Below are 21217 nucleotides of genomic sequence, written 5' to 3'. Positions count from 1 at the left end.
AAGAAAAGCCAAGACACAATCATAATCAGAATCCATACTATATATACCGCTATCCCATAAGTTGTGGTATTGCAATATCCACGATTGGGCCATTAAGGCAACAAAAACTTATTGTTGGCCAAACCCATCAATATGTTTTACTTCTAGTGTGAAGCATTAAACTTCCTATTTATCGTGATGGAAAGAATGGTTAAATGTGAGAGCATAACATTAGTTTAATTTATTGTGTTTTTACAATAATTTTACATAGTAAATGAAGTAACAAACAAGATAATTTATTTTTATTTTTATTGAATGTTTATGTGATCTAAGGTTTTTTTAGTACCTTTTTATAATAAAAATGTGAGTTAAAGGCCAAGTGTAACATCCCGATTTCTAGGAATGAAGTTCTACGGATTTTAAGTAGTTTAGATAGCCTACTCGACGAGTTGAGAGGCCCAACTCGTCGTATTGACACTAAGAAGGCTGCGTGAATTATATAACATGGACAAAATAGTTGGTTATGCCAATCAATTTCGAAGTTTCTTGATCTAATCAACTATGTCTTCTAGTCTGTTTGGAAGGAGAACTCATTTTCATTTCATCTTGTGACTCGTTCTCTTCGATCTTCTCTTTGATTGCTTTTGAAAACGTCTTTTTAACCTACTCGACGAGTTGAAGGTTAAAGATGAAACCCTAATTTTTAGGGTTTTGCACCCTATTCAAAGGCCTTAACTCTCATTGTTGGCCTCCCTCATCGTCCCTTCAATCCAGAGAAACCCTAAATCGTGCCTCATCTTCCATTTTGAGTGTGTGAGAGTTTAAAGAGTGTTGCTTGGTGTTTTTCTTGAAGGGGTTGAAGTTGGTGGTGCATAGCTGAAGAGAGAAGTTTTAGATTCGAGATTTTCAGTGTTGTTGCAGCCACTTGGAGGTATAAAGGTGTTATCTTGATCATCCCCTTGTCTAGATCTCATTATTTGAAAGTTTATGGCCATTATTAGCTTATTTTGGGGTCAGTATTGCATTTGAGCATGTCATGAAGCTAAGACTTCAGATCTGGACATCTCATGGCCTCCATAGACTTAAAGTTTCCAACTTTATCAAGTTTTGGCCCTCCTACATGTCCTAAGTACCTTGATAAGCCTTATTTGAGTGTTTTAGCCTTCTTGATGCCATGCATGGACGTAAACCTAGCAACTTTACATGGTATTTCAGTCCTAAGGGACCATATATATAGTTTGGGGCTTTGGTTTTGCTTGGAAGTGTCTGAATGCATTAAGGCTAGGAAAACTCGACGAGTTGGATCGGGTTTCCCACCTTTTGGATACTGAGTGAACTTGGCGAGTTGATGAGATAAATCGACGAGTTAGCTAGGGTTTTTCCCGGTTTTATGAACACTAAAGGAACTCGAGGAGTTGCAAGATGCACTCGACAAGTTGGGTCAACATGGACTATTGACCTTGACTGTTGACTTTGACTTTAACCATGGTTTACCAAGTTTGACTTTAAGGGTATTTTGGTATTTCGATATTTTGATGGAGTAGTCACATGGTAGTTGTAGGCGGTTCAGTTCGGAGCCGTGATTCGAGAGTTGGATTCTGTCAGTCACCGGTACTTGCGAGGTGAGTTTTCCTCACTGTACTTACAAAGTCAAAGGCACCAAGGCCGAACCTTTTTGGATTGTTATGCTGGCTTATCTTATGATTGATTACTATTATCATCTGTTAGATTGGTATATTGGTTGATAAGATGTTGCCATGATTTTATGATCTGTTAGATCGGTATCCTGGTAGATAGGATGATGTTATGCTTAGTGATTTGTTAGATAGGTATCCTGGTAGATAGGATGTTGCCATGTTGTTATGATCTGTTAGATCGGTATCCTGATAGATGGGATGATGTTATGCTTAGTAATCTGTTAGATCTGTCTGTTATATGTCCTGATCGTATGTTTTCGAGTAGCATGTGTTAATGTATTATGGTTGGGTTGAGACTTGATTGCTTTGTGCTACCAATCAATAAACCCGATAATGTTTATATCGGTACATTATATGTATGCTTATTTGTTATATTGTCACAACTAGCATTTTTGCTAGGAAATTCTACTTTCATGCAATCATTCACCTAGTGTGATAACTTGTACTCTAAGTGAATACAATACTCTATCCTCGTTCAAAATACACCTCATATGTTTAACTAAGGGTTGGAAACCTTAGTAATCCCATTCCAAGTTCCTTATGAACTAAAAATTCTCCTATTGGGCCTAGAAGCCCTAATTGGGCTCTAAATAGACCACATTCATAAAACTTTAGCATTTTGGGCCATGTGGGCCTAAAATAATCCATCTTACCTCTAATGAGCCTTGTTGGGCCATAAAAGATTTCATTTGCCCCAATGGGCCGAAAATTTATTTTTGGGCTTCATAAATTCGAGTGTGGGCCCAAGATGATTTCTTTCCTTTCTCTTTAGCCCAAATCGGCCCATGTTTATTAAATACAAAAAAAAATGGATAAATGAAGACCAAGCATGCATGTGACAACTCATGTTTAACCACCATATATCTATGGTAGCATCTCATGTTTCAAGACTAACTATTACCTCACAAATAACAAGGTTATGATCTCTCTATACCTTCTCTCCATATTCTCGGCCAACCCTCTCACCACCTTCATTTTTATTTCAAAAACTCTCTTAAACACTCTCAAAAACCTCTTCCCTCTTCCATCAAAAATCTCGAGTTGGTGTGTGCTTTCAAGAGGACTCTTCACCAAAAATCATCATCCTAGGTAAGTTTTTACTTATATCCATGGTTTAGCTTCTTGATTTCTTCAAAATCTCCTCTTAACCCTTTCCATTTCGTGAATCATACATCTTAGAGCCATCTAAGTTGTAAAGCTCCTCAAGAAGCTTGCTAGGGCCAAAAACCTCTTCACTTCTTCTTCAAAAACCGAAACAACAAATCAAGGTGAGCTTCATACCCCCTTATTTTCAGTTTTTATAAGTTTTTGTGGGGGAGAATACAAGCAAAGGTGTAGATCTATCATTATGTGTATGCTTTGTATGATTTCTATGCTTATATGTGTGTTTGGTATGATTATGATGTTGGATCTAGTCATAAATCACTAAAAACCGAGATATACTTTATGTTAAATGATACTAACATAAAACATACTACTACATACAAAGTATACCAAGAAAAATAGCTAAGTGGCTTAACAATACATACTTTGGGCTAAAAACTCATTTTTTTGACATAAATGTTAAAAATACAAAGTTGAAGGGCCCAAAATGAAATATTTCGAAATCTGATGGGTGAGATGAGTCAAAACAGTTTCCATAATGTATTTTCTGAAAAATATACTCTTTTGGAGGATTAAAAACATAAATTTCAAGCTTAATGGGCTAAAAATGACAATTTCGGCCCAATAGGGCCCATTATGCGAAATTTTCTGTTTTGGAGGGCCAAAACTGTGTTTTTCTGTAAAACAGTGGACTACTAGTGTTACAAGTACTTTTCAAAGGTTTAAAATGCTTTTCAAATTTAAAAAGGACCAAAGTTGCAAAAAATTTTCCAATTGGGGCCAAAATTGTAAAAACTGCGAAAAAGAGGGGTTATAATCGAGAAAACTGCAATTTCAGGGACTTAAACTGTTTTCAATGAAAAATATGCTGAAAAATATTAATTTCAATAATTTTTGGTGTTAAAATGTCAAGAAAAATGATTTAAGGACCAAACCGGAAAGTTATATAATTAGAGGGTTGAAAAAGTAAATTTTACAAACAATGAGGGGCTGAAAACATAAAACTTTCAAGGCTAATTCAATACACGCAACTTGATCGAATATTGGCACCGCGACTACCAACACAATACACAACAATACCAAAAATCGTTGTTAAACGAATTGATTCGGTCTCGAATCAATAACAAATCCAAAACTACTAACACTACAACGCTCAATACACATATGGAACTCTCGGAACTCTATACTCTCGTGGAATTACTCAATACGTCGATGTACACTCCTTAGGCCCAAAAGTTGCAAATCATGCTTGTTGAGCCCAGCTAGCCCGATGACATGATCTTTAGGCCCAAAGGATACTTGCTTACATGTAGTTGGGTCTAATACGACTTAACCGCGTGTAAAAGGACTTTCAATGGCAAACGTGCTGCTGGTCCCCAAGGGTCCTTCGGTGCTGCTAGTAAAGTCGGGAACTCACGATTGCGGGTTGGGCTTCGGGCCCTTCGCAATTGCAATGGTCTTGAACGACGTAGGGAAATACCGAGGGTTTCGCACCTTCTCTTTTTCTCTTCGGTCGTGGGACTACACAAGTCCGGGAGGATTGAGTTGTGTGAATAAGTGAGAGTGACGCCTAAGGGATCGCTAGTACGGTTGTCGACTGGACGTTTTCATTAACGGACATTACAACAATTCACCACCCACTGTATACTCAATGCCTCCGGAGCTCAACGAATACCTCTAATGTAACGAAACAACAACACATAAACTAATTAAAGCAAAGTGATAGGAAAACGTCGGGTTTTCCTAGGGTTTTCAACTAATACACTTACGAATTACATGCCGAATTTTACAACTCGTACGCTTACATCTATAGAAAACAAACAAGCATACTCACGGATCTTCACACTTTTTTTTACGCTATACTACTTTCAGAAAATATCGGATTTTCTGGTGGTTTTCGAAACAATACAAACATTGGATTTCAAACATTACTTATGAACTCACCAACATTTCATATGTTGACGTTTTTCAAAATACTTGTATTCTCAGGTAACAGATAAGACGAAGGGATAAGTGTACTCAGTGACGTTTTGCTGCTTGTTTAATTAGCACCGAACAATCTACTTTTTGGGCATGTAATGTTAGGGAACAATGTACTAAATGTAAACGCTACCAGTTGTATTATTCCAATGCTTGGTGATGTATGATGTTATGTTTCATGTATATTCATTGTGATGGTATTCAATTGAGTCACGACAGCCCTCGGACATTTCCGCTGTCTGGTTCGGGGGTGTGACATATATGCCTACATGGCTTGTGTGTGTGTGGCTGGGTTAAGGTGGGCCTACTTTGTGTTGAAGGCCAACATACCCAGGGTGGCCCGGATAGACTGAAGGCCCATCAGGGCATACCAATCAGGCCGAAATCCCGCAGAATGGTCCAGACAGGTTGATGGCCAAGCGAGGCGAACTAGACATGTTGAAGGTTCTGAGAGCGGCCCAGACAGGCTGAAGCCCCGTTGAGGTAATCGAGACATGTTGAAGGCTCTGAGAGTGGTCCAGATAGGTTGAAGGCTCGATGAGGCGGTCCAGTCATGTTGATGACTTTGTATGCATGTTGTATATTTGTATATGTGTTGTTGTTTGTATGTTGGTACTTTGGGGGAACTCACTAAGCTCTGTGCTTACATTTTTGGTTTATGGTTTCAGGTACTTCAGATGTTTTGGCAAGGTGAAGACGTGACCATACACATCCTCGCGTTTTGGGTTTATGGTTTCTAGGAAACTCTGATAATGTGATTGTTTTGAAAACTATGTGTAAATGATTCCGGTTTTAAATAAATGTTTTCGAAACAATGATTTTGTAAACACTTCTAATAAAAAAGGAATGTTTTGGAAAGTTTAAATTTTACCGAAAATTTATGGATGTAATAAGTTGGTATTAGAACCTTGGTTTGAGTGAATTAGAGGAACATTCATTCGAATCCAGTCTCAAACTAAGGAAAAAGGGTTTTCAAACAAGTTTTCAAATGGTTTTCAAAATAATTAAAGAGGATGTGATGTGTACGATTAGCCGGAGCCAGTAAGTAGACCCAAAATTACCACATAGTTATTTGAGCTGATGATATGTTAGAATAGCATGTTAGCAATAGGCTAGGGATCTTTCAGGAATTGCATGGTAGAATTGTCTGATTATGTTATGCCTTAGTTCCTATAGAGTTTCCTTGTTTGGATGATATGTGACTCTTTTGCGTGTGAACTAGCTATTGAGTAGATACGCTAAGTCACATATCTCATGGTTTAAAGGATCTTAGGCTGAGAGGTTTAGTCCTACTGCGCAGCTCTCGTCTGAGTCCAACCGTTGTGGTATTGAATCTTTTAGCCTAAGATTGTTTAAACGATGGGGCGTGTGATTGTATTCATGTAATATTTATCTGGCACCAATGGAGGGTCGTGTGGCTGCTTAGTCATAGGGATGGGCCTGGTATGTGAGCCCAGTGGCATTTTGGATTTTGTATTGTGTGCTACAGACCTAGTGAGTTGTGTTTGGGGCCTCGAAGGTTTTGCTCGACGTTGGGAATACGAGTCGCGTAACTTAGGAAGGGAGCGATGATTATGGTCGTCTTAAGTTTTACAGTTGGAAGTAGGATGGTTGATTAACAGATTGGAATTTCGTTATCTATTGCAAGGGTTGTACCCTTTTAGTTTTCTGAGTTTGAAGGAAGGAGCACGCTTGTGACCCCAGGGTCAGGTTGTATCTCCAGCTCGGGGTCAGTTGATCGTAGTAGTTGGCGGCAGTATTTTAGTGTTGGTGAGCACATGTGGATTGATGTGACATGAGTATCTTGTGAGGCAAGTAAGATCCCTAATCTCGGGAGATGGGAAAGTTTGGTGTCAGAATGACATTGGGATTGCAAGCGGGGAAGGGAATCATGTTTATTAGTTAATTTCACCTGGGATCAAAGGGGAGTCTTCCAGCGTACTCTCAGGTTGGTCAGGGTAACTCACGACGAGGAGGTCAGGATTTCTTCAGATGCCTTGAGGGCGTGTCATCCCCTGCATTCTTTAGGAATTGTATTGTGTTGGAATTATGTTGGATTGGGTAAGTTATATCCCAGATTGACTTTCTGCTATTTTTAAGGTTATTTAGGGTCGTTATATGCCATTCTGCATGTTGGATATGTCCAGCCGAAATTCAAGTTTCTCTTGGGCTCTGATTGATCTGTAGCGGAAGTATCATTTTGCGTATTTTATTCATTCCATGGTAAGGAATGATCGTACTGGTTAAGCTGGTTTGAGTGTGAGTTTATTTTTAACTGTTGCGTGGTAGTTAGAACCCTAAGTGGAAGAGAATGGGAATTCTCAGGTGGAGTATCAGGCATTGGAGGTGTCACAACTAGAAATTTTGTGTCTTGTAATCACTATACTCAAGTAAATGTTGAATTCAAAAACTCAAAAGCATGTATGATGCTTACTCAATGGAAAACTAAACCCCAATTCACTACATCAAGCAATTGGAAACCCTAGAAGTTCTTGATTAGGTCCATTTTGGACTAGGACTTCCTTATTGGACCTAAATGGACCAATAAGCTTCCAATTTGACTATCATGGGCTTAGAACCCTTAAATGGGCTCTAATTGGACCCACATTTACTTATTTCAATATTTTGGGCCATAATGGGCCTAGAATGAAATGAATTAAAAGCTTTGATCCATGATTAACTTAAACTACCCCAACCAAGTATGAAGATCATAATATGTTTCTTTTAGATCAAAACTCATCCAACTTAACTTCTATATGGGCTTGAGGGCTTTAAAGCCCAAATCTTTCCTTTTCCATCCAAACTCTCGGCCCAAGGCCCAAATCCAAGAAGAAATGAAGAAGGTTGACTAATGCATGCCACCTCTTTATTATATGGTGGTTATCCATGCATTACCCTCCAAACCTCCATGCCATCTCATTTCTCCATGCAACTCTACCTCTCTCTTTCCCTCTTCTTGTTCGGCCGAGAGTAGCACACACACATACACCTCACAAATTCTCTCTAGATTACTCAAGAAATTCTCCTTCCTCTCCACATAAAAATATCGAAAATTAGGAGGCTTCAAGAGGAAAATTCTCCACTAAAATCATCATCTAAGGTAAGGCTATACTTGGATCCATGCTTTGGACTCTTTCTTATCTTCAAAAAATCTCTTCTTAACTCTCATGAAATCATAAACTTGTGTCTTAGAACTCCATAAACTCGAAATCTTCATCAAAGGGTACTAGGGTCAAAAATCACCAAGCCTTCTTCCATCTTCTCTTCAAGAACCGAAACTACCCCCTAAGGTGAGCTTCATAGCCCCTTATTTTCGGTTTTTATAAGTTTTTGTGGGGGAGAATACAAGCAAAGGTGTAGATCCATCATTATGTGTATTGTTTTGGTTGATTTCTATGCTTATATGTATGTTTTGTATGATTTTGATGCTAGATCTAGTTATGAATTGCTAAAAACCGAGATATATTTTATACTAGCATAAAATATACTACTACATGCAAAGTATACCAAGAAAAATAGCAAAATGGCTTGACAACACTTATTTTGGGCTAAAAACTCTTTTTTTTTGACATAAAATGTTAAAAATACAAAGTTGAAGGGCCTAAAATGAAATATTTCGAAATATGATGGGTGAGATGAGTCAAAACAGTTTCCATAATGTATTTTCTGAAAATATACTATTTGGAGGATTAAAAACATAAATTTCAAGCTTAATGGGCTAAAAATGACAATTTCGGCCCAATAGGGCCCATTATGCAAAATTTTCTGTTTTGGAGGGCCAAAACTGTGTTTTTCTGTAAAACAATGGACTACTAGTGTTACAAGTACTTTTCAAAGGTTTAAAATGCTTTTCAATTTTAAAAAGGACCAAAGTTGCAAAATTTTTCCAATTTGGACCAAGAATGTAAAAATTGCGAAAAAAGGGGTTATAACCGAGAAAACTGCAATTTCGGGGACTTAAACTGTTTTCAATGAAAAATATGCTGAAAAATATTAATTTCAATAATTTTTGGTGTTAAAATGTCAAGAAAAATGGTTTAAGGACTAAACCGGAAATTATTTTACCTAAAGGGGTGAAAAAGTAAATTTACAAAATAAAGAGGGGTTGTAAACAGAAAATTTTCAATGATAATTCAATACACTCGTTGTGAACAAAGATTGACACTACGACTCTCGATGAATTACAATACACAATATCACCAACAATCGTTACTAAACGAATTGATTCGGTCTCGAATCAATAACAAATCCAAAACTACTAACACTACAACGCTCAATACACATATGGAACTTTCGGAACTCTTTACTCTCGTGGAATTACTCAATACGTCAACGTACACTCCTTAGGCCCAAAAGTTGCAAATCATGCTTGCCGAGCCTAGCTAGCCCGATGACATGATCTTTAGGCCAAAAGGACAGTTACTTACATGTAGTTGGGTCTAATACGACTCGACCGCGTGTAAAAGGACTTTCAATGGCAAACATGTTGCTGGTCCCCAAGGGTCCTTCAGTGCTGCTAGTAAATTCGGAAACTCACAATTGCGAGTTGGGCTTCGGGCCCTTTTCAATTGCAATGGTCTTGAACGACGCAGGGAAATACCGAGGGTTTCGCACCTTCTCTTTTTCCCTTCAGTCGTTGGACTACACAAGTCTGGGAGGATTGAGTTGTGTGAATAAGTGCGAGTGACGCCTAAGGGATCACTAGTACGGTTGTCAACTGGACGTTTTCATTAACGGACGTTACAACAATTCACCACCCACTGTATACTCATGCCTCCGGAGCTCAACAAATACCTCCAACGTAACGAAATAACAGTACACAAACTAAGTAAAGCAAAGTGATAGGAAAACGTCGGGTTTTCCTAGGGTTTTCAACAAGTACACTTATGAACTACATGTCGAATTTCACAACTCTTACGCTTACATCTATAGAATTCAAACAAGCATACTCACGGATCTTCACATATTTTTACGCTATTCTATTTTTAGAAAATATCGGATTTTCTGGTGGTTTTCAAACAATACAAAACATTGGATTTCAAACACTACTTATGAACTCACCAACATTTCATATGTTGACGTTTTTCAAAATACTTGTATTCTCAGGTAACAGATAAAGTGAAGGATGAATTGTACTCTATGACGTTTTGCTGTGGTTTAATTAGTATCGAACAGTTACTTTTGAGAATGTAATGTTTTGAGACAATGTAATGAATGTAAACACTACCAGTTGTATTATTCCAATGCTTGGTGATGTATGATGTTATGTTTCATGTATATTCATTGTGATGGTATTCAATTGAGTCACGACAGCCCCCGGACGTTTCCGCCGTCTGGTTCGGGGGTGTGACAGGTTGGTATCAGAGCTCTGTTTATAGTGAACTAGCATATCTAACCATACATTGATATGCAACTATAAACCAAAAGAGGGACTAACATAACTCTGAACAAAACAAGTAAAACATAACAATAAAACACCCTTGCTTGTATTAGGAATAGGAACATAACGCCGAACCAAACAAAAATAATACTAGTGTCTCGGTTAATTCAGGATTGTTCTTAGTGGTACCAAGGAGTGGATGTAGCCTGATCAACTACACTCTCTCCAAAGTATAACTAACACACGTCCTGATGAGATTAGGATAGCTAGGGAATCTAAAACTATACCCCTACCACCGAAAAGAGAACGCCTGTTTAGCTTGTGCAATAGCGGTAGAGTCATAGGAAAGTGATAGCTTATTCGTATACTTTCTCCCAGTCTTCATGGAGGGAGAGCATCAGGGCATTCAGTTTCACCAAGCCCTAGGGGCACACGGGATACTCGAAGACGAACCAGAGGGGAATCAGGAGGGAGTCCACGGCGTTGAACCTGACGAGTACATGGACACCGACTACGAGTTCGAGGAGACCGACGATGACATGGAGGAGGATCAGGCCTCGGACATAGATCACATCGCATCTCCTGTTAGCGAAGCGCAACAGGATCACCACGTCCCACCAGTGAATCCCGCGAGGGAGAATCGCTCCCCAGAAGCCGAGATTGCCGACTTGCGGCAACAACTGTTCGCCATGGAAGCACGTGCCGTGCAAGCAGAGCATGAGAGGGATGAGGTCATTATAGACATGACTGAGATGGCTCAGCTGTTGGCTCAGCACTTCGGCATATGATTTCACCGTTATAGTAGGACGCAGCTCATCGCGGTTAGGGATAGACTTATCTTAGTAGGTCGTTAGGAAATATGCTATGTACTCCGACTCTATGTTTAAGTGACTACACTACTCATAGAGTCTTTATGCTGTCAAACTAGTATCACTCATGTATGCTCTTACGAGCAAAATTTTCATGTATCAAATGCGGATAATATTAATAAATTTTTACGTGTTTTGTTACGATATTACAAATTGCTATGTGTTGAGAAATTATGATTGATTGGTCAATGGTAGTAGTGTTTAAGTTCGTACCATGCACCTAGTCAGTAGGATCACGACCTCACAGAAACAACATACCCTCAACATCTTTCCGTTTTGTGACAGAAAGATGCCTCCCCGACCTGCTCGCGGAAACCCAGGACCAACCCCACCTGAAGTTGATTCAGCCGCATTCCAGGCAGCTGTATCTGCAGCAGTCACTGCAGCGATTGCGCAAATTCATCAAGGGAACAATGGAGGAGTCAATGGGCAAGGAGCCGGAAGTTCGAACAACGGAATGAATCAAGGACCCACCAAGATATGTACCTACAAGGACTTCACAAACACCAAACCACGAACTTTTAATGACACTGGAAGGGTGATCACTCTGAAAAGATGGATCGAAAAGGTGGAGTCGGTATTCGAGATATGCGACTGCCCTGAGCACATGAAGGTGAAGTTCGCGGCCTGCACTTTTGTGGATCAAGCGCTCACCTGGTGGAACGGACATGTAGAATCCATGACGCTCCCTGTAGCCAACTCTATTCCGTGGACAGAGATGAAAGAAATGTTAATGGCTGAGTACTGCCCACGAGGCGAAATACAGAAGATGGAGCAAGAGCTATGGAACCTCACTGTGCAGAACGCGAATATCGATGCCTATATATCGAGATTTAGCGAACTATCTCTGCTGTGCCCGAGTATGATCACCTCGGAAGGAAAGAAGATTGAGCGATTCATCTGGGGACTCACATCACCAATTCAAGGGAATGTGATAGCTGCAAACCCCGAAACATTTGACAGTGCGAAAAGATTGGCAAAAAGGTTGTATGACCATAACAACAAGAAGGGAGAGAAGCCAGTGGAGACTGAGAAGATGAAGGAAAGTGATGGCAAGAGGGGAAAGAACAATAAGAGGAAGGGGCGCCAGGGCCCCAACACCTCCAAGAAGCAGCAAACAGTGGCGGTTAATGCTGTTACCGCATCGGTTCCAGCCGCACCACATGCTCCAACCTCAGCCACTTCAAATGCTTCCAGACCTTATTCCGGTAATCTTCCCAAATGCAACAAGTGCGGTTTCCATCACAATGGAGAATGCAAGGATTTTCAGTGCACCAGTTGCAACCGAAGGGGACACACTGCAAAGTACTGCAAGACTTACCCTCCCCAGAACCAAAATTAGGGAACCAACAATAACAACCATCGCAACAACAACAACACCCATGCCGGCGGCAATAACGCAGGGCCTAGCCACACCTGCTTCGGATGTGGGAGGACTGGACACATCCGCCGAGACTGTCCTAACAACAACAATTTAAGAAATGGAGGAACAGGAAGGATGTTGACCATGGGTCAGGGTGAGGCTATTCAAGACCCCTCTGTTGTTACCGGTACGTTTCCCTTAAACCATGCTTATGCATGCATCTTATTTGACACCGGAGCGGAGCGAAGTTTCGTAAGCAATAAGTTTAAGCATTTATTAAAACAACTGCCCCAAAAGCTAAATGAAACCTATATGGTGGAAATGGCCAATGGGAAAACCGAATCCACTGGGGAAATCTACACCGGATGTACCCTAACTCTTAATCAACACGTCTTTCGAATAGATCTAATGCCAGTGTCAATTAGGAGTTTCGATGTGATCATCGGCATGGACTGGTTAAGCCCCCACCATGCCGAAATTATGTGCCATGAGAAGGCCGTTCGTCTTCGTCTTCCAAATCACGAAACCCTAGTAATTTACGGAGACAAATCTAGCATGAACCTTCGCCTCGTTTCGTACATCAAAGCACAAAAATATCTACGAAGGAACAATCTGGCGTTCCTGGCTCACGTGGTGGATAAAACCAAGGAGGAGATTAACGTTCGAGACATTCCCGTAGCGTGTGAATTTCCGGACGTGTTTCCTGAAGATCTTCCGGGAGTACCCCCAGAGAGACAGGTTGAGTTTCGAATCGACCTTATCCCAGGAGCAACTCCTCTCGCTAAATCACCCTACCGGCTAGCTCCTGCCGAGATGCAGGAATTATCCAGCCAACTTAGCGAACTTTTGGACAAGGGATTTATTCGACCTAGTTACTCGCCATGGGGAGCTCCGGTGCTCTTTGTCAAAAAGAAAGATGGATCTTTTAGAATGTGCATCGATTACAGAGAGTTAAATAAACTCACAATCAAGAACTGCTACCCACTCCCACGAATCGACGACCTATTTGACCAGCTCCAAGGAGCTAGTTATTTTTCTAAAATAGATCTACGGTCCGGATACCACCAACTCAAAGTCCGGGAAGAGGATATTCCAAAAACCGCTTTCCGAACTCGCTACGGACATTATGAAATTGTCGTAATGCCCTTCGGTCTAACGAATGCCCCTGCCGCATTTATGGACCTAATGAATCGAATCTGCCGACCGTTCCTCGACAACTTTGTCATTGTTTTTATCGATGACATCCTCATCTATTCTCGAAGCAGGGAAGAGCATGGCCAACATCTTCGACAAGTCTTAGAAACTCTGCGATCAGAAAAACTTTACGCCAAACTCTCTAAGTGTGAGTTCTGCCTGCGGAGCGTGAACTTCCTAGGTCATGTAGTCAGCCAAGATGGAATCCATGTGGATCCCTCTAAGGTCAAAGCTGTAGAAGGATGGGCAATCCCGACAACGCCCACGGAAATTCGTCAATTCTTGGGTTTGGCAGGCTACTATAGGAGATTCATTCAAAACTTCTCTAAGATCGCCAAGCCACTTACCTCGCTTACGCAAAAGGGCGTACCATTCAAATGGACAGACAAACAAGAGATTGCGTTCCGAACCTTGAAACAAGCTCTCTGTAGCGCACCTGTACTATCTCTGCCTGAAGGAACGGAATATTTTGTAGTCTACTGCGACGCGTCAAATCAGGGCTTAGGTTGCGTTCTCATACAACGTGGGAGAGTGATAGCCTACGCATCCCTCCAACTAAAGACGAATGAAGTAAACTACACAACCCATGACCTAGAGTTGGGAGCTGTAGTCTTTGCCCTAAAGATTTGGAGGCATTACCTTTACGGTACAAAGTGCACCGTCTTCACGGATCACAAGAGTCTCCAACACATCTTAAACCAAAAGGAGTTGAACATGAGGCAACGAAGATGGGTTGAATTGCTAAACGATTATGAGTGTGAGATTAAGTACCACCCAGGCAAGGCCAACGTGGTAGCTGATGCATTAAGTCGGAAGGAGTACTCTAATCGTTGTACGAAAACTCTCTCGATAACCATTCAATCGCACCTGGCCACTCAAATTGCAGTAGTCCAGTCAGAGGCCATGATGACGGAAAATAGAGCAAGAGAAGTATTGCACGGAATGGATAAGAACCTGGAGGCAAAGGAGAATGGAGTATACTATTTCATGAACCGTATTTGGGTCCCTAAATTTGGAGGGTTTAGAGATGTTGTCATGAAGGAAGCCCACAAGACGCGATACTCCATTCATCCCGGTTCTGATAAGATGTATTTGGATATTAAACAACACTATTGGTGGCCTAACATGAAGGCGGAAATCGCGACCTACGTCAGTAAGTGCCTTACGTGCGCCAAAGTAAAGGTGGAATACCAGAAACCCTCAGGATTGTTACAACAACTGGCAATCCCTGAGTGGAAATGGGAGGGGATTTCTATGGATTTCGTGACCAAGCTACCCAAAACGTCGAATGGATTGGACACCATATGGGTAATAATCGACCGACTGACGAAATCTTCCCATTTCCTGTCAATTAAAGAATCGTACAAGATGGAGAGATTGACGCGTTTATACATTCGAGAGATCATGAGACTCCACGGAATACCAACATCTATCATCTCGGATAGGGATAGTAGGTTCACGTCACGATTTTGGCAATCACTTCATAAGGCGATGGGAACAAACCTCGATATGAGCACCGCTTATCATCCACAAACGGATGGTCAAAGCGAGCGAACCATCCAAACGCTCGAAGATATGCTCCGCGCATGCGTGATAGACTTTGGAAAGTCTTGGGATACCCACCTACCCTTAATCGAGTTCTCATACAACAATAGTTACCATTCGAGCATCAAGGTGGCTCCTTTCGAAGCACTGTACGAGCGTAAATGTAGATCACCGTTATGCTGGGCTGAAGTAGGTGACACCCAGCTAGCAAAAACCCATACGTCGGACAAAGCACTAACGGGACCGGAGATCATCCGTGAAACCACGGAAAAGATCGTTCAAATCAGAGCTCGATTGCAAGCATCGCGTGACCGACAAAAGAGCTACGCTGACAAATGGCGAAAACCCTTAGAATTTCAGGTCGGTGATCGAGTATTGTTAAAAGTCTCGCCCTGGAAAGGAGTCATTCGGTTTGGGAAGCGGGGAAAACTAAATCCACGATACATTGGACCTTTCGAAATCGTCGCCCGAATTGGTCCAGTAGCATACAGACTACAACTACCCACAGAGCTAAACGGTGTACACCCCGTGTTTCATGTCTCTAATCTGAAGAAGTGTCTCTCAGATGAAACACTCGTCATTCCTCTTGAAGAAATCGAAATCAATGAGAAACTCCTGTTCGTTGAGGAACCAATTGAAATCATGGACAGGGAGGTGAAGCGTACTAAGCAAAGTCGCATCCCGATCGTGAAAGTACGGTGGAACGCAAAGCGTGGGCCAGAATTCACGTGGGAACGCGAAGACCAAATGAAGAAAAAGTACCCTCACATATTCTAGCATTCTCAAATCTAGCTTTCAAACAGAATTTCAGGACGAAATTCCCTCTAACGGGGGGATGATGTCACAACTAGAAATTTTGTGTCTTGTAATCACTATACTCAAGTAAATGTTGAATTCAAAAACTCAAAAGCATGTATGATGCTTACTCAATGGAAAACTAAACCCCAATTCACTACATCAAGCAATTGGAAACCCTAGAAGTTCTTGATTAGGTCCATTTTGGACTAGGACTTCCTTATTGGACCTAAATGGACCAATAAGCTTCCAATTTGACTATCATGGGCTTAGAACCCTTAAATGGGCTCTAATTGGACCCACATTTACTTATTTCAATATTTTGGGCCATAATGGGCCTAGAATGAAATGAATTAAAAGCTTTGATCCATGATTAACTTAAACTACCCCAACCAAGTATGAAGATCATAATATGTTTCTTTTAGATCAAAACTCATCCAACTTAACTTCTATATGGGCTTGAGGGCTTTAAAGCCCAAATCTTTCCTTTTCCATCCAAACTCTCGGCCCAAGGCCCAAATCCAAGAAGAAATGAAGAAGGTTGACTAATGCATGCCACCTCTTTATTATATGGTGGTTATCCATGCATTACCCTCCAAACCTCCATGCCATCTCATTTCTCCATGCAACTCTACCTCTCTCTTTCCCTCTTCTTGTTCGGCCGAGAGTAGCACACACACATACACCTCACAAATTCTCTCTAGATTACTCAAGAAATTCTCCTTCCTCTCCACATAAAAATCTCGAAAATTAGGAGGCTTCAAGAGGAAAATTCTCCACTAAAATCATCATCTAAGGTAAGGATATACTTGGATCCATGCTTTGGACTCTTTCTTATCTTCAAAAATCTCTTCTTAACTCTCATGAAATCATAAACTTGTGTCTTAGAACTCCATAAACTCGAAATCTTTATCAAAGGGTACTAGGGTCAAAAATCACCAAGCCTTCTTCCATCTTCTCTTCAAGAACCGAAACTACCCCCTAAGGTGAGCTTCATACCCCCTTATTTTCAGTTTTTATAAGTTTTTGTGGGGGAGAATACAAGCAAAGGTGTAGATCCATCATTATGTGTATGTTTTGGTTGATTTCTATGCTTATATGTATGTTTTGTATGATTTTGATGCTAGATCTAGTTATGAATTGCTAAAAACCAAGATATATTTTATACTAGCATAAAATATACTACTACATGCAAAGTATACCAAGAAAAATAGCCAAATGGCTTGACAACACTTATTTTGGGCTAAAAACTCATTTTTTTTACATAAAATGTTAAAAATACAAAGTTGAAGGGCCTAAAATGAAATATTTCGAAATCTGATGGGTGAGATGAGTCAAAACAGTTTCCATAATGTATTTTCTGAAAATATACTATTTGGAGGATTAAAAACATAAATTTCAAGCTTAATGGGCTAAAAATGACAATTTCGGCCCAATAGGGCCCATTATGCGAAATTTTCTGTTTTGGAGGGCCAAAACTGTGTTTTTCTGTAAAACAATGGACTACTAGTGTTACAAGTACTTTTCAAAGGTTTAAAATGCTTTTCAATTTTAAAATGGACCAAAGTTGCAAAAATTTTCCAATTTGGGCCAAAAATGTAAAAATTGCGAAAAAGAGGGGTTATAACCGAGAAAACTGCAATTTCAGGGACTTAAACTGTTTTCAATGAAAAATATGCTGAAAAATATTAATTTCAATAATTTTGGTGTTAAAATGTCAAGAAAAATGGTTTAAGGACTAAACCGGAAATTATTTTACCTAAAGGGGTGAAAAAGTAAATTTACAAAATAAAGAGGGGTTGTAAACAGAAAATTTTCAATGATAACTCAATACACTCGTTGTGAACAAAGATTGACACTACGACTCTCGATGAATTACAATACACAATATCACCAACAATCGTTACTAAACGAATTGATTCGGTCTCGAATCAATAACAAATCCAAAACTACTAACACTACAACGCTCAATACACATATGGAACTCTTGGAACTCTTTACTCTCGTGGAATTACTCAATACGTCGACGTACACTCCTTAGGCCCAAAAGTTGCAAATCATGCTTGCCGAGCCTAGCTAGCCCGGTGACATGATCTTTAGGCCCAAAGGACACTTGCTTACATGTAGTTGGGTCTAATACGACTCGACCGCGTGTAAAAGGACTTTCAATGGCAAACATGCTGCTGGTCCCCAAGGGTCCTTCAGTGCTGCTAGTAAAGTCGGGAACTCACGATTGCGAGTTGGGCTTCGGGCCCTTCGGAATTGCAATGGTCTTGAACGACGCATGGAAATACCGAGGGTTTCGCACCTTCTCTTTTTCCCTTTGGTCGTGGGACTACACAAGTCTGGGAGGATTGAGTTGTGTGAATAAGTGCGAGTGACGCCTAAGGGATCACTAGTACGGTTGTCGACTGGACGTTTTCATTAACGGACGTTACAACAATTCACCACCCACTGTATACTCAATGCCTCCGGAGCTCAACAAATACCTCTAACGTAACGAAATAACAGTACACAAACTAAGTAAAGCAAAGTGATAGGAAAACGTCGGGTTTTCCTAGGGTTTTCAACAAGTACACTTATGAACTACATGTCGAATTTCACAACTCTTATGCTTACATCTATAGAATTCAAACAAGCATACTCACGGATCTTCACATATTTTTACGCTATTCTATTTTTAGAAAATATCGGATTTTCTGGTGGTTTTCAAACAATACAAAACATTGGATTTCAAACACTACTTATGAACTCACCAACATTTCATAAGTTGACATTTTTCAAAATACTTGTATTCTCAGGTAACAGATAAAGTGAAGGATGAATTGTTTTCTATGACGTTTTGCTGTGGTTTAATTAGTATCGAACAGTTACTTTTGAGAATGTAATGTTTTGAGACAATGTAATGAATGTAAACACTACCAGTTGTATTATTCCAATGCTTGGTGATGTATGATGTTATGTTTCATGTATATTCATTGTGATGGTATTCAATTGAGTCACGACAGCCCCCGGACGTTTCTGCCGTCTGGTTCGGGGGTGTGACAGGAGGTTTCGTCAGTTGCTGTTGGGCTGCTATTTTCAGATATGTTGGGTAGATATTGATCAATGAACCTCTCCAAAAGCGGGTATGTTTAGCTCCAGGTGGGTTTGTGATTCTCTGGTTTAGATGTCAGGATGTCCTCGACCATTGGTCATTGAGTTCGTTTTTCAGCGAAATTCCTAGAAGGATTCAATAGGTGATAGTTACGGAAGGAATGTGTCACCCACCCTCCAGTGCAGTGTGGTTATGTTTCCCTTGGTCCTTGGGTAAGTACGCCCTCAGTGGTAGAGTGTAATGTCTTATTCATAGCATACTCCGGTTTGGAAACCTTGAGATCACCTTGGAAGTCTTCTTGGGCTAGTTTCGTGTGGAGAGGATCCATCCAGTCTCAATCAAGAAGGGGACCTTGTTTTGATCGGTGATGTAGACGTCTTCTGTTATTGATGGAGGTGGTGTGTTGCTTTATCTATGGAAATCTTTCCTTTTGAATGAGGTTTGGGTTTTCCTAAGAATATGCATGGTTCTTTTGGGTTATAGCTTTCAATTTAGGTTAAGAGTTTGACCATTATCCTATCCTCAGGTTGGGTGCAACCACAGGTTCGTAAGTTTTTTCTAGGGTTGCAGTATAGTAGTGTGCGTATAGTGTTATGTGGGACAGTGATTATCCTATCCTCAGGTTGGGTGCAACCACAGGTTCGTAAGTTTTTTCTAGGGTTGCAGTATAGTAGTGCGCGTATAGTGTTATGTGGGACAGTGATTAGGTCCCCCCCCCCCCCAGACAGTGAAAGAAGGAAAGTATCATTAGGACCCATAAGTTTAGGCAATCAATGTAATACTGACAAGGTCGGTATGGGATCAGGAGCATTCCAGTCATCGGGTTGTGGACCTAATGGTTAGGATTATTCATTTAATCTATTTGTGATACTCTCGATAGTGACGCATTGATGGGGATCGGAGAACCCATAAATCAGCTAGTTTGGATAGGGAACGGTCAAGGGCCGTTGAGAATTTCAGTCATGTCTTCTAGTCTGTTTGGAAGGAGAACTCATTTTCATTTCATCTTGTGACTCGTTCTCTTTGATCTTCTCTTTGATTGCTTTTAAAAATGTCTTTTTAACCTACTCGACGAGTTGGAAGGTCCCAACTCGACGAGTTGAAGGTTAAAGATGAAACCCTAATTTTTAGGGTTTTGCACCCTATTCAAAGGCCTTAACTCTCGTTGTTGGCCTCCCTCATCGTCCCTTCAATCCAGAGAAACCCTAAATCGTGCCTCATCTTCCATTTTGAGTGTGTGAGGGTTTAAAGACTTTTGTTTGGTGTTTTTCTTGAAGGAGTTGAAGTTGATGGTGTATAGCTGAAGAGAGAAGTTTTAGATCCGAGATTTTCAGTGTTGTTGCAGCCACTTGGAGGTATAAAGGCGTTATCTTGATCATCCCCTTTTCTAGATCTCATTATTTCAAAGTTTATGGCCATTATTAGCTTATTTTGGGGTCAATCTTGGATTTGAGAATTTTATGAAGCTAAGACTTTAGATCTGGACATCTCATGGCCTCCATAGACTTAACGTTGCCAACTTTATCAAGTCTTGGCCCTCCTACATGTCCTAAGTACCTTGATAAGCCTTATTTGAGTGTTTTAGCCCTCTTAATTCCATGCATGGACGTAAACCTAGCAACTTTACACAATATTTCAGTCCTAAGGGACCAGATCTATAGTTTGGGGCTTTGGTTTTGCTTGGAAGTGTCTGAATGCTTTAAGGCTAGGAAAACTCTACGAGTTGCACTGCCAATTCAACAGGTTTGATCGGGTTTTCCCACCTTCTGGATACTGAGCGAACTCGGTGAGTTGAAGAGAGTAATCGGCGAGTTGGCTAGGGTTTTTCCCAATTTTCTGAACACTAAAGGAACTCGCCGAGTTGCTATATGCATTCGACGAGTTGGGTCAACATGGATTGTTGACCTTGACTACTGACTTTGACTTTAACCATGGTTTACCAAGTTTGACTTTAAGGGTATTTTGGTATTTCGATATTTTGATGGAGTAGTCACATGGTGGTTGTAGGCGGTTGAGTTCGGAGCCGTGATTCAAGAGTTGGATTATGTCAGTCAGCAATACTTGCGAGGTGAGTTTTCCTCACCGTACTAACAAGGTCGAAGGCACTGAGGCCGACCCTTTTTTGGATTGTTATGTTGGCTTATCTTATGATTTATTATTGTTATCATCTGTTAGATTGGTATCGTGGTTGATAAGATGTTGCCATGATGTTAT

The sequence above is a fragment of the Lactuca saligna genome, chromosome 2 (assembly GCF_052625555.1).
Source record: "Lactuca saligna cultivar CGN05327 chromosome 2, ASM5262555v1, whole genome shotgun sequence".
Lineage (NCBI taxonomy): Eukaryota > Viridiplantae > Streptophyta > Magnoliopsida > Asterales > Asteraceae > Lactuca > Lactuca saligna.
The sequence above is the reverse complement of the archived record's forward strand: the minus strand, read 5'-3'. Positions refer to the sequence as shown.